Below are 11,848 nucleotides of genomic sequence, written 5' to 3'. Positions count from 1 at the left end.
AGCAGAGAAGCACACCGAGCAGCACCAAGGGCGGTACAGAGGTGCGAATCATTTTCCTGCGGACTTCGGATTCTTCTGGTTGCGCCCACTACCCCTAGTTGGCGCAGGGGACCGCGTTTTGGGGAAGATTTTGAGGATGGAGGGTGGCCCAGCGGGCCCCAGGGCAGCGATCTCAGCTTAGAGAATCCTGGAGCGAACGTTCACACAATCATTCAACAAACATTAAGTATTGGGGACCCACTGTGCGCTCAACCTAGCGCTGAAAAATGTGGGGAGAGAGTGAAGCAACTGGGTAGAGACAGGGAGAAGTATAGAAAAGTCTAGGAAGCAAAGGTAAATAAAAGGTACGTGTGTCCAAGAGAGTGAGGCGTACGGGTGGATTCCCAAATCACCCTCCTCATTCTCTCTGTAGCATTTGGGAGGGCTCTGCGCCGCCCACAGCCCTGAACCCTGGAGCTGGGGCTGGGGCCCGAGTTTCTGCTGTCTTTCCTGAGGCTGTTTCCTGTCTGGCTCCTGGGGGCCCTCGGGATGGCTGGGAGGGCTCTTCCTCTCATTGCCAACACCACCACCCCCATCCCATCAGTTAGCGGGGAGGGTCCAGGAAAGGGAGGCACCTCCCACCAACCTGCTTCTATGTCAGGGTACCTAAGGTAGGTCGTGGGGTGGACGGAGGGTGCTGCAGGAGTCCTCTAGTTGACAAGCTGGAAGAAAAGAGCTTAAACTCAGAAAATATTTAAGGGAGACAGAGTCTGTAGGAGTTAAGGAGTCAAGAAAGAGGGAAGGAGGCGTACCTGATGCTTGGGGGGCTGCCAAGCACCTCCAACCTACCCCCCACCCCCCCACCCACCCCCAAAGAGGACAGCCAGGCCTGCAATGACCTCTTGTCCCAGCTCACTTATCTTCCTGCCACAGAGGTGCACCCCACACCCCTGCTCTTCCTTGTTGCCCTGCCTGGGTCCTGCTCCGGGGTGGGGGGTCACAGAGGGCAGGAAACAGCCTGCTTGGCTGGAGCCAGGCAGACCAGGCCGGGGCTGAGAATACCCTCTTCCCTCCATGATCCAAGTCCAGTCTGCCTTATTCAGCTTCTGCAGATTACATTCCTCCCACCCCTACCTTTCTCTGCTTTCACGGATTCGCTCCTCTAAACCTTCTGTCTCTGTCTTTTCCTGGGCTCTGCTTGAATTTCTCATGGGGGGGCGGGGAGTGCATCATTAAGGATGACTCATGATTCATCATTATGGAGTGGGGGGAAGTTGCAGGCCTGAATGGTAGAGAGAGACCCAGATGCAGAGAAATGAGGCAGGATGGAGTGAGAGGCTGATGGGACAGAGAGGTGAAATGGTATAATCAATAGCTCACTGCAGATTTGAACCCTGTATTTCTGACCCTTGAAAGTCAGGCCCCCTCAGCTAGAGAGAAGAGAGCTCCTTAGGTAAGAAAATCCCATATCATTGAGTCCTCAGCTCCCCTAGCATGTAATCCAGTTTCTAGTACCCAGTGTATACCAATAAAAGAATGAATAAAATGAAACATTTATTGAGTATCTACTATGTAGCAGGTGATCACTGTGCTAGTTTGCAAGATTTGACAACAAAGATTTTATAACCTAGTAGAAATCCTTTCCATGGAGATGGTATCTGAGATTTTCTTTTCTTTTTTTGGGGGGGAGGGGAACAGGACTTTATTGGGGAACAGTGTGGACTTCCAGGACTTTTTCCAAGTCAAGTTCTCTCAATCTTAGTTGTGGAGGGCGCTGCTCAGCTCCAGGTCCAGTTGCCATTGTTAGTAGCAGGGGGCAGAGCCCACCATCCCTTGAGGAAGTAAAGGAGACCAACCTGCAGCCTTGTGGTTGAGCGCCCACTGGCCCATGTGGGAATCGAACCGGCAGCCTTTGGTGTTAGGAGCATGGAGCTCCAACCACCTGAGCCACCGGGCCAGCCTGGTATCTGAGATTTTCACTGCAATGCTCAGGAATCACCCTTGGTCTCTCATGTGAGTAGGAGGTCATTTTGACCACCCAGGACCACTTCCTAGGCAAACTAATTCAGTATCCACTGAACTACATTACACAAATAAGCATCCATGCCGCTATCTGGATTGGCCCAAACAAATCTCAGGCCCTGCTTTCCTCATTATTAGAGCTCTGAAGGTACTTCATTGTCCTCCCAACCCAAATGTAATATTAGGCTGTCACCCCGCCTCCTGCCCATGATCAATATGCTGCTGTCACTCATTGCCAGGGCAGTACCTGTGTGGAGCACCGCTTGAACAGCTAGCAGGCTTTTCTTTCTTTTTTTAAAAAAATTAAAGTTTATTGGAGTGACAATGGTTAGTAAAGTTACATAGATTTTAGGCATACAATTCTGTGATACATCATCTGTATATCACATTATGTGGTCACCACCCCGAGTCAGTTCTCCTTCCATCACCATATATTGGATCCCCCTTACCCTCATCTCCCTCCCCCCATCCCCCTTACCCTCTGGTAACCACTAAACTATTGTCTGTGTCTATGAGGTTTTGTTTCGTCATTTGTTAGCAGGGTTTTTCTTTTTGCTAGCCACATCATTACCGTTGCTTGGAGTATTCTTGAAGTTAGGACTTTTTCCTGTATATACTAAACAACAAATCATCTCTTTTCACCATAAATTGTAGAAATTGTCACTCCTCTTCCTATATCCCAGGCCCTGTCTGGCCCACTTGATCCTATCAAGTCTAGAGTTAAGTTTACCCAGAAGCTCATGAAATTTACTCTTGAACACCCCTCACCTGCCTGGCTCCTCCCACCATCCTGGTTAATGAATGCTATCAATTTAAACAATTTTTAAGGTGAGTCACAGCACAAGAACGTTTGAAATGGCCTAAAATCTTACAGCTCTTGTAGGAAAGGAATTTGACCTTACCAGTAATGAGTTGTAAAGCTAAAAGAGACTTTATAATCTCTCAATAATGAAAGAAAAAAATTAAGTTGGCCACACTAGAGGGAAGACTGAGATATAGAGAGAATAGAAAGTAATAATGCAAAATCATTATATAAAGAGGTGGTCAAAGAGTACACATGTAAGAAAAAGGTAGGACATGAAAGTATTATAGAGGTGTATTGAGCAATTATTTACTACAAATATTTTATCTAGCTTTTGTAATACGGTATTTGTCACCTTAACATTTGCAACTGGTTGCGATTTCTCAATCTAAATAAATATTAACTTTTATACCTAATTTTATATTCATAATTTTGTTTTTGTTTTCTTAATGAGGGTTCCCCAAATTGTATAAACTTCAGGACTCATAAAACCTGAATCCATACCTCATCTGATTACCACAAATCTTCCTAAACTCATCATATACAAAGTTGTAATAGACATGCACATAAAAGCCTTTATTAATTTATTAGTGATTATGTATTTACTTGTGTGTGGCCCTAAGTTTCATGAAATCAGGTACAACATATACTCAACATATAATGTAAATCCAGTACAGGTCTGGTCCATACTAAAAACTCAATAAATATTTGTTAACTATTCTTTACTGACTAGTCATTCTTTAATTTACTCAGCAATTATTTACTGAACATTTTACTATGGGCCAGGACTGAGGACACAAAGTCGTCCATCCTCTGCCTTCCAGGACTTGACAGCTCAGGGGTAGAAATTGCCATGAAACCCCTAACATACGAGACTATATGTTGAGCATAAAAGGTGGCATACAGAGGGTCCTATGGGATTAGAAAGGAAGCATACTTAATCCAGTCTGCAGGGTCAAGGTGAGCTTTCTGGAGAAAATGATGCTGTCTGAATGAGTCCTAGAGGAGATTGGCAGGAAAGGTTGCTTTAAAAGCAGAAGGAGGAGCAGATACAAAAGCATGAACATGGTGGATTGTTCCAGAGCTGCCAGAGTTCACAATGCCAGGGTGTAGAGTGCAAGGACAGTGACAGTGGACAAGCTGGAGAGGTGAGCAAAAGCCAGCTTCAGTCATTACAGGACCTTCCAGGAATCTGGCCTTGTCCTGAATACCTTGGGAGCCACCAAAGGGTTTTAGGCAAAGAAACAACATCGGTGGATTTGTCTACAAAGACCCCACTTATACAATTTTGGAGAATAGATTGAAAGGGATCAAGACTAAAGGCAGAGAAACTAAATGCAGTTCTCCAAATGACAGTGAGGGCTTGACCCCACATAGGTGTGTGTGTGTTGTAGGGAGGATTCAAGAGATGTTAAGTAGCCAGAATAGGCAGGACTTGGAACCAGGCTGTGTGGATGAGGGAGAGACTGAAATCAAGCGTGATTCAAGTTTTAGACTCTGGCAGCTAGACAGGAGCTAGTGAAATGGAGCATGGGGGAGGAAGACGATGGGCATGTTGAGTTTGAGATCCCTGTGTACCATTCAGGTCTGGAGCTTGGAGACAGCGTTTTGTTTGGAGATGCAGGTTTTGGAGTTTTGGGCATATGTGCTGATGGAAGCTGTGGGGAGTGAGAATTAGGGTATGGAGACTATATAGATTGGGAAGACAAGGAAATCTTACTGCTTCACCTTTTTTGTTAAGCAAACATATTTAAACCATCATCAGAACCTTGTTAGAGAGGCATCTGCTTTAAAAACGACAGGCTTAGAAGGTTAAGTGAACTGTCCAATGCATTCAGCAGCAGTCAACAGGTGCGCCTGACTCCACCAGGGTGCTCTTCCACTGTGCTCAGCACCCAAGATGGCCTTCCAGCCCCACCTCTAAGGCCCTTTCCTTCTGCCTCTCTCACCCAGGCCAGGCAGAGGGCATTTCCCTCCCTCTGACCTGGAGCCTTTCTCTTATACAGTATCTACTTTCCACTAGCCATTAAAGAGGTGTGATTTACCCCCTAACATTCACCAGAGCCTTGCCCATCCAGCCCCTTATCTTGGCGCTGGGGTTAGAGGCAGGGATCCTGAGCAGAGAATTGAAACAGCTAGGACTGGGAGCAAGCATCAGTGGGAGCTGATAGGAGAGAGGGAAGGGGAAGGGCAGAGCTCACAGCACAAGCCGAGGCTACCAGAGGGCAAGGAGGTGGAGAGAAGGGAGGCAAAGAGGCTGGGGGCCAGAGCTAAAAGGGTGAGATGGGGGGGGCGGGGCGGTGGAAGGGTGGGAGAGGTAGTGGGAGGCTCATTGTCCTAGCAGGGGGAAGTCTTTTGTTTCCTCTCTTCCCTTGGCAGCCTGACAGGATATGAGGCCAAGCCCCCACTCCATGCCAGCATCCCCCCCCCCCCCACTGGACATAGCCCTTCCCTTACCATTGTGTCATTGACAGGAATGGGGCAGGAGCATTGGCTCTAGGAGGGAATATAAGAAGGACTATTCATGGCTGGGGGCTAGGCTACCAGGGTCCTGAAGGGACAAGAAGCTCCGGGGCTGGCTCATGGAGCTTGGCACGGAAAACTGTGCCTGGGGAGGAGCAGGAAGCCAGGCTTGGGTGGGGCCAGCACCGAGGGTAGCAGGTCAGGCCAGGGGGCTGTAGGTTGGGTCCCAGAGGAGATGACGCAGGGCTTCAGGCTTCTCCTAGCCCCCACTATTCCAGCCTCAGGCCTGAGAGCTCACCTGAACCCGTGCCCCCCACCCCCTCCATTCCCTAAGGTTGACATCACTCCCACCAAGGCAGTAGGCATCTGGTATTGCCCAGCAAAAGCAGGTGTCCTGTCTGGGCCCTCCACATCCACTTTCCTGGACTCCCGACCTCCCCGCGATCTAGGAGTCTAGCCTCCCACTGCGGTCCTCCAGGAACCTTGGAATTTTATCCCTCCCCTCCGCTCCCTTCTGGGCCAGTTTGCTCCATCAGCTGTTCCTGCAGGAAGGGCGCCCTGCATAGCCTCGCCTCTCTTCCCGAGCCTTTTGTTTGCTGGGTCTGCAGGAAATTGTAGGGGCGGTGGCCAAGGGCTCATCTGCCCCAGGGCCTGAGGGAGGGGGGTCCGGACTCACTAGACAATCCTGGGGAGCTCAGTGGGGGTGGGGAGGGTGGCTCGCCAGGGACTTAGCATTCAGGGCCTGAACTCGGAGTGGGGCACCCTGGGGCTGGGCGAATTGGACGACCTTGTCCACGAGGGGTGGATCAGGTGTGTATTAGGGGATTCCTAGAACTGAAGGCTGGACGCACACTGCAACATCACCTAACATGACCCGGGAGCCAATACCAGGAGGGGGAAAAGCAGATACTGAATCCCACAGCCTCGGTCCTACACGCCAGGGATCTGAGTCGGTGGGGAGGCGGCAGGCAGGTTTGACCAACCCACGTCTGACGATTAGCTGTTTTTTTTTTTTCCTTAAAAAATGGTGGGGAGGAGGACCAGCACGTAGCCCCAGAATTCGCGCCTTCCCAGGACGCAACCTCAGAATAGGTGGCGGCGTGGATGCTCTAGCGAGCCGGCGCCCTCTCGTTGGTTGCCCTCTCTCTGAGGCCATCCTGGGCGCCGCCATCTTCCCTTCCCAGGGGGCGGGGCGGGGCCACTGAAGTCACGTGAGGAGCAAGTCCCTGGTAGGAGAGGGTTCCTGCAGTCCCACAAAGAATGGTTGTTAAGGGCCACCTGAGTGCCAGAGACTAAAAAGCCTGGGAGCTACAGCAGGGAAGAAAACAAAAGTTCCTATTTCTGGAGCTTAACTTTATATTGGAAGGAGGCAATGAAAAAGAGAAGTAAAGGACAAATATTAGGTGGTGTTAAGGGCTTTAAGGAAAAAAAATAGGAAAGGGCATGGGAAACAAGGTGTGGCTCAATTTTTAAATGGGGTTGGTGAAGGAGATTTCACTAAAGGTAGTATGTGAGTTCAGAAGACAAAGGAGGCTCTTGCCCTGTGAACCACAGCAATTTCTCGGTAACCTGTCCAGAGGCCATGTGGGGCGGGAGCAGATGAGCAGAGGTGAAGGAGGGCTGTAGATTGGGTACAGCTTCATGGGTAGGTTGACCATACATAGACCACTCTGGGTTGTGTTTGAGCAAAGGAAACGCTGTTAATAAATACGAGGTCTGCCAATTAAGTTAGTGAACTCATCCTAGAAAAAGTGCTACTTACCTCATTGCTGAATATCACTACAGTCACCTTCCAAGTACTCCCCTTGGGATGCTATGTACTGATGCCAGCGCCTGGTCCACCCTTCAAAGTAATTTTGGAACTCTTTTTCTGGAATGGCCATCAGAGCTGTCATCGTATTACCTTTGATGTCCTGAATGTCATCACATTGTCTTCCTTTCCATATTTCCTTTATCTTCAGGTTAAGAAAGAAGTCATTGGGGGCCAGATCAGGTGAGTAGGGAGGGTGTTCCAATACACTTGTTTCCTGGCTATAAACTCCCACACAGACAGTGCCGTGTGAGCTGGTGTATTATCATGATGCAAGAGCTCCTTCAGGACCATTTTTGCACACACCTTTCTCATGCCAAGATTTTCGTTAAGATTTTATAACTGTTTGTCTATCGATGTTTACTTAGTCTGCTATGCTCTCACAGTCAGTCGACGATTTTGATGCACAATTCGAGGAATTTTTGCAATGTTTTCATCAGTTCTGCTCATTATTGGCTACCCTGACCTCTCTTCATCTGTGACGCTTTCTCTCTCCTCAGAAAACCATTTAATTCTTTTGTACCCTGCTGTTTTCTTCATGGCATTATCCCCATAAACTTGGACTAACATGTCCTTGATTTCACTTCCACTCTTGCCGAGTTTAACAAGAAATTTAATGTTTGTTTGTTGCTGTTATTCAAGCTCAGACATTCTTGGGACGGCACACAAAAATACGCAACAATAATGAACGCCACCCAGCAAGACACCGCCACACGTCGACACCAATACAGCTGTGAGACACTGATATACCAAGGTTGTGAAACCTTACTGAGCTGTTTGTACAATGCGGCCAATGTAAGCGCACGGTGGCAAGTCCGTGAACTTAATTGTCAGGCCTCATATGCCAAGGCAATAGGCATAATAGTCCTACATGCAGTAGGCATATAGTCAGTGAATCAAGAGGTGAGTATGGTTACCCTATGTATAAGAGCCTTTGGCTTTTACTCTGAGAAAAATGGGAGACCATTGGAGAGTTTTGAAAAATGTCATGAACTGATATTAGCTTTAATAGCATCACTCTAATTGCTCTGATGAGAATAGACTGTAGGGGCAAAGGGTAGAGTAGGAAACCACTTAGGGGGCTAGTGCAATAATACAGGTATGAGGTGGTGGGGGCTTGGACTAGGGTGGTAAGAGGTGGTTTAATACTGGTTATATTTTAAAAGTAGAGGCACAGGAATTGCTGATGGATTGGATATTGGGTGTGAGGAAGAATATTCAAGCATAACCCCAAGAGTTTTGACCTAAGCAGCTGGAAAGGTGGGAGGCTCATAAAAGGAGTAATTTGTAGGGGTAAGTTTAGGCATTTGATTTTGGATATACCAAGTTTGAGTTGCCCGTTTGATGTCCAAGCAGAGATGTTAGTATGTTGTTGGACATACAGTCTGAAGTTCAGAGTAGAGATCTAGGCTGGAGATACACTCTTGGAGGCACTATTATAGAGATAGCATTTAAAACTATGAGATTAGGTGAGATCACCAAGAAAGTGGATGTAAATGGTGAAGTCTGAGGATTGAGCTTCCAGTCCTCAGTGGCCTCTTGGCTGTTACTCCAACAACACCTAGGGGTGCTCCTGAGTTAAGAGGAGAGATGGGGAAGAACCAGCGAAGGGGTGTAAGCAGGAGGAAATCCATGAGAGTGTGGTGTCCTAGTAGCCACATGAGGAAAGTGTTGGAGGAGAAGGTAGTGATGAAGATGTCAAATGATGCTGGTACTTAAGTAAAATGAGGGCTGAACAATGACCCTTAGATTGACCAAGGGGAAGTCACTGGTGACTTGAGCAGTTTCCCTTTTGCTGAAGTGCGAAAGCCTAAGTGTAGTGGGTTTAAGAAGAAACAGAGGGGATTGGAAACGACTAGTATAGACAGCTCATAGAAGAAGTTTTACTATCAAGAAGAAACCACAAAGAAATGGAATGATAATGGGGGTGTAGTAGAGTCAAGAAAATCTTTTTTTTTTCCTGAGACTAGACATACGAGCATATTTGTATGGAAATGGGAATGATCCAATGGGAACGGAAAACAAGATGATGACATGGGATCTAGTGGTAGGTTAACCTTAGCTGGGAGCATGATCAGTTTACCCCTAGTAACGAGGGATGGCAGAGCAAAGTCTGGTGGGTAGATAAGAGCTTTCAGTCTCATCTGATGGCTTCGATTTTCTCAGTTGGGAATCAAGGGAGTGAGCTGAGAGTTAGAATGGTAGGGGACGCATTGGAGAGTTGAAGAGATGGGTGAAAATTTAACAGTCATCTAAGAGTATAGGAGAGTAAATGGATGATGAAATCTTGTCTGAATGCTGGGCAGCATTAAGGACCCACTTATGGTTCACAGTCATGAATTTGAGATGAGATTGACTGCCATGGTTGGGTGTTTTCCCCAGCCACATTCAGCTGCTTGGGTAGGCTCGGGTAGGAAATTGTGTTTACCAGGGTTGTGGTTTTGTCAGGAAGTGTAACAATGTGAGAAAGGGGTAAGGGAGTGCCTTTCGCTGACCATGAACTTTAAGTTGGGTAAGAAGGGAAATGAGTGGGGGACAGTGGAAAGAGGTCAGGATCAATGGATTGGGGGTTCAGTGAAGTGGAGGATTGTTGGAGTCAGGGCATGACCTCTCTTTGATTAAACTTCAGTCAGGCTCCTCTGAATCCTCTTCTGGACTAGGCCTTGATCTTGGCCCCAATCCTTGCTGGGCCTGCCTTGTCCAATTTAGAGAGATATCTAATATCTTGATATCCGACCACTCTGGCCTGCCTTCAGCAAGAATCCTGTTAAGTCTGTTTAGCTAGAATCTCCCTAAGCTTGGTATTTCCTCTTAGTCATTTCCCATTCACTGACCCCCTCATTCTGCTTGTTAGGTATAAATCCCTAGCTGTCTTCGCTGCATTTGAGGGTTGCGCTCCATCTCTCTCCCCTACTGTGAAAGTCTTGACACCTGTTGCAATAGTCCTGAATAAAGTCTTTCTTACTGTTTTAACAAGTGCCTGATTAATTTTTGTCTCAATAGGCCTACTAGGAGAGGTGACTAGAAAGAGGGAGGGCCTGCCGTTATCGGTAAGGATAAGGTCTAGGCATAACCACTGGGTAGGGTGGAGGGTGAGATCTATGCAGAAGTGGAGTTTAAGCATCGACCAGCCCAGGGTGCTGAAAGTCTCCTCAATGTGGATATTGACATCACCAAAAATTATGACAGGAGTGGTGTTGGAGAGATCCAGGAGCCACACTCCGTGCTGTGGGCAGCAGAGATGACCACTGAAAATGCTCATGAGACTTCTCCCTGGCAAAGCCCAGTTTGGGCTGGTTGGAGCCCCTTCCTCTCCTAGGGAAACGCTGCAGATGATCTAGAGACAAAGACCAGTAGCAGGAAAAATGGTGCTCATTTCCTGAGGCTCAAATGACAGTGTAACCACAAAGGACTGTATGAAAGTTAGGAATTTAGTATTGAGGCTCTCCAAGCTTCAATTTCCTAATGAAAAATGTAAACAATGGCAGTATTTACCGCACAGAGTGGCTATGCATATTTAATGTAGTACTGTATGCAAATAATAACTTACTGAACATTTCGGCACTGTTCTCAAGTGTTCATTAGTTCGTTGAATTCTCATACCGCGTTTCCCTGAAAATAAGACCAGTCTTATTTGTATATAAGACAGGGTCTTATTTTACTATACTATAAGACTGAGTCTTATATAAGACCGGTATAATATGATATAATACAATATAATATAAAATGATAATATAATATAATATGTGGGGGGAGGAAGATGAGGGTAAAGGGGGATCAAATATATGGTGATGGAAGGAGAACTGACTCTGGGTGGTGAACACACAGTGGGATTTATAGATGATGTAATACAGAATTGTACACCTGAAATCTATGTAATTTCACTAACAATTGTCACCCCAATAAATAAAAAAATATATAATATAATATATATATGATACGATATAATATAATACCGGGTCTTACATTAATTTTTGCTCCAAAAGACGCATTAGAGCTGTCAGGCTAGGTCTTATTTTCCAGGGGAAACACGGTGTAACCTTATGCGGGAGGTTCTAATTAATGCCGTTTATAGATGAGTAAACGTTGCCAGGTGGTGCTGATGTTGCCGGTACCTGAAGAGAGTGAAGAGGGGGTCCTACTCTCCCAAGTTCAGAAATCCTGTGATCTCTGCTGGAGGGGAGAAGGCACGAAAACAGGCGCGGACGCACAGTGGCCTGCGCCAACGAGGCTCGCGGAGATCAGCAGCCAATGGCTCCCTCTGGTGGCGGAAGCAAAAAGCGCAGCTGGTGGGCTGGACCCGGCGCGAGGGGAGGGCGTCGGCGGGGTGAGGAGAGGCCAGGACCCGGCGGATATTCCCGGGATTCGAGAGGCTGGAGGAGTAGGACTCCTGAAGGCGTGGACCGACGAGGCCCCCGCGTTCCCGGTGACACACCTGCGCCAGGTGTCGCGGTCCCGCCCACCTGCAGACTGCCGGCATCGGTCTCCACACAACCCTTTCAACAGTGGCTCTTCCGGACGCTTCCGAGCTCGGAGTGGGGTCCCGCCGGGGCGGCGGGCGCTTGTTTGCACCAGAGTAATGGGTGGGTGCTGTAGGAGCCGTGGCCCCCACCAAGCAGGAGATGGGCGCCTGGGGGGCAACTCCGGCCACATCCCGGCTGCACCTGGAACCGGAGACTCACCGACCGCAAGAGCCCCGAGAAGGGCGGGGTTTTCCCGGACGCGCCCACGGGGCGGGGCCGGGCCCGGGGACCAATGGGGCGTGTGCTGGG

The sequence above is a fragment of the Rhinolophus hipposideros genome (assembly GCF_964194185.1).
Source record: "Rhinolophus hipposideros genome assembly, chromosome: 7".
NCBI lineage: Eukaryota > Metazoa > Chordata > Mammalia > Chiroptera > Rhinolophidae > Rhinolophus > Rhinolophus hipposideros.
This window is presented reverse-complemented; position numbering follows the sequence as displayed.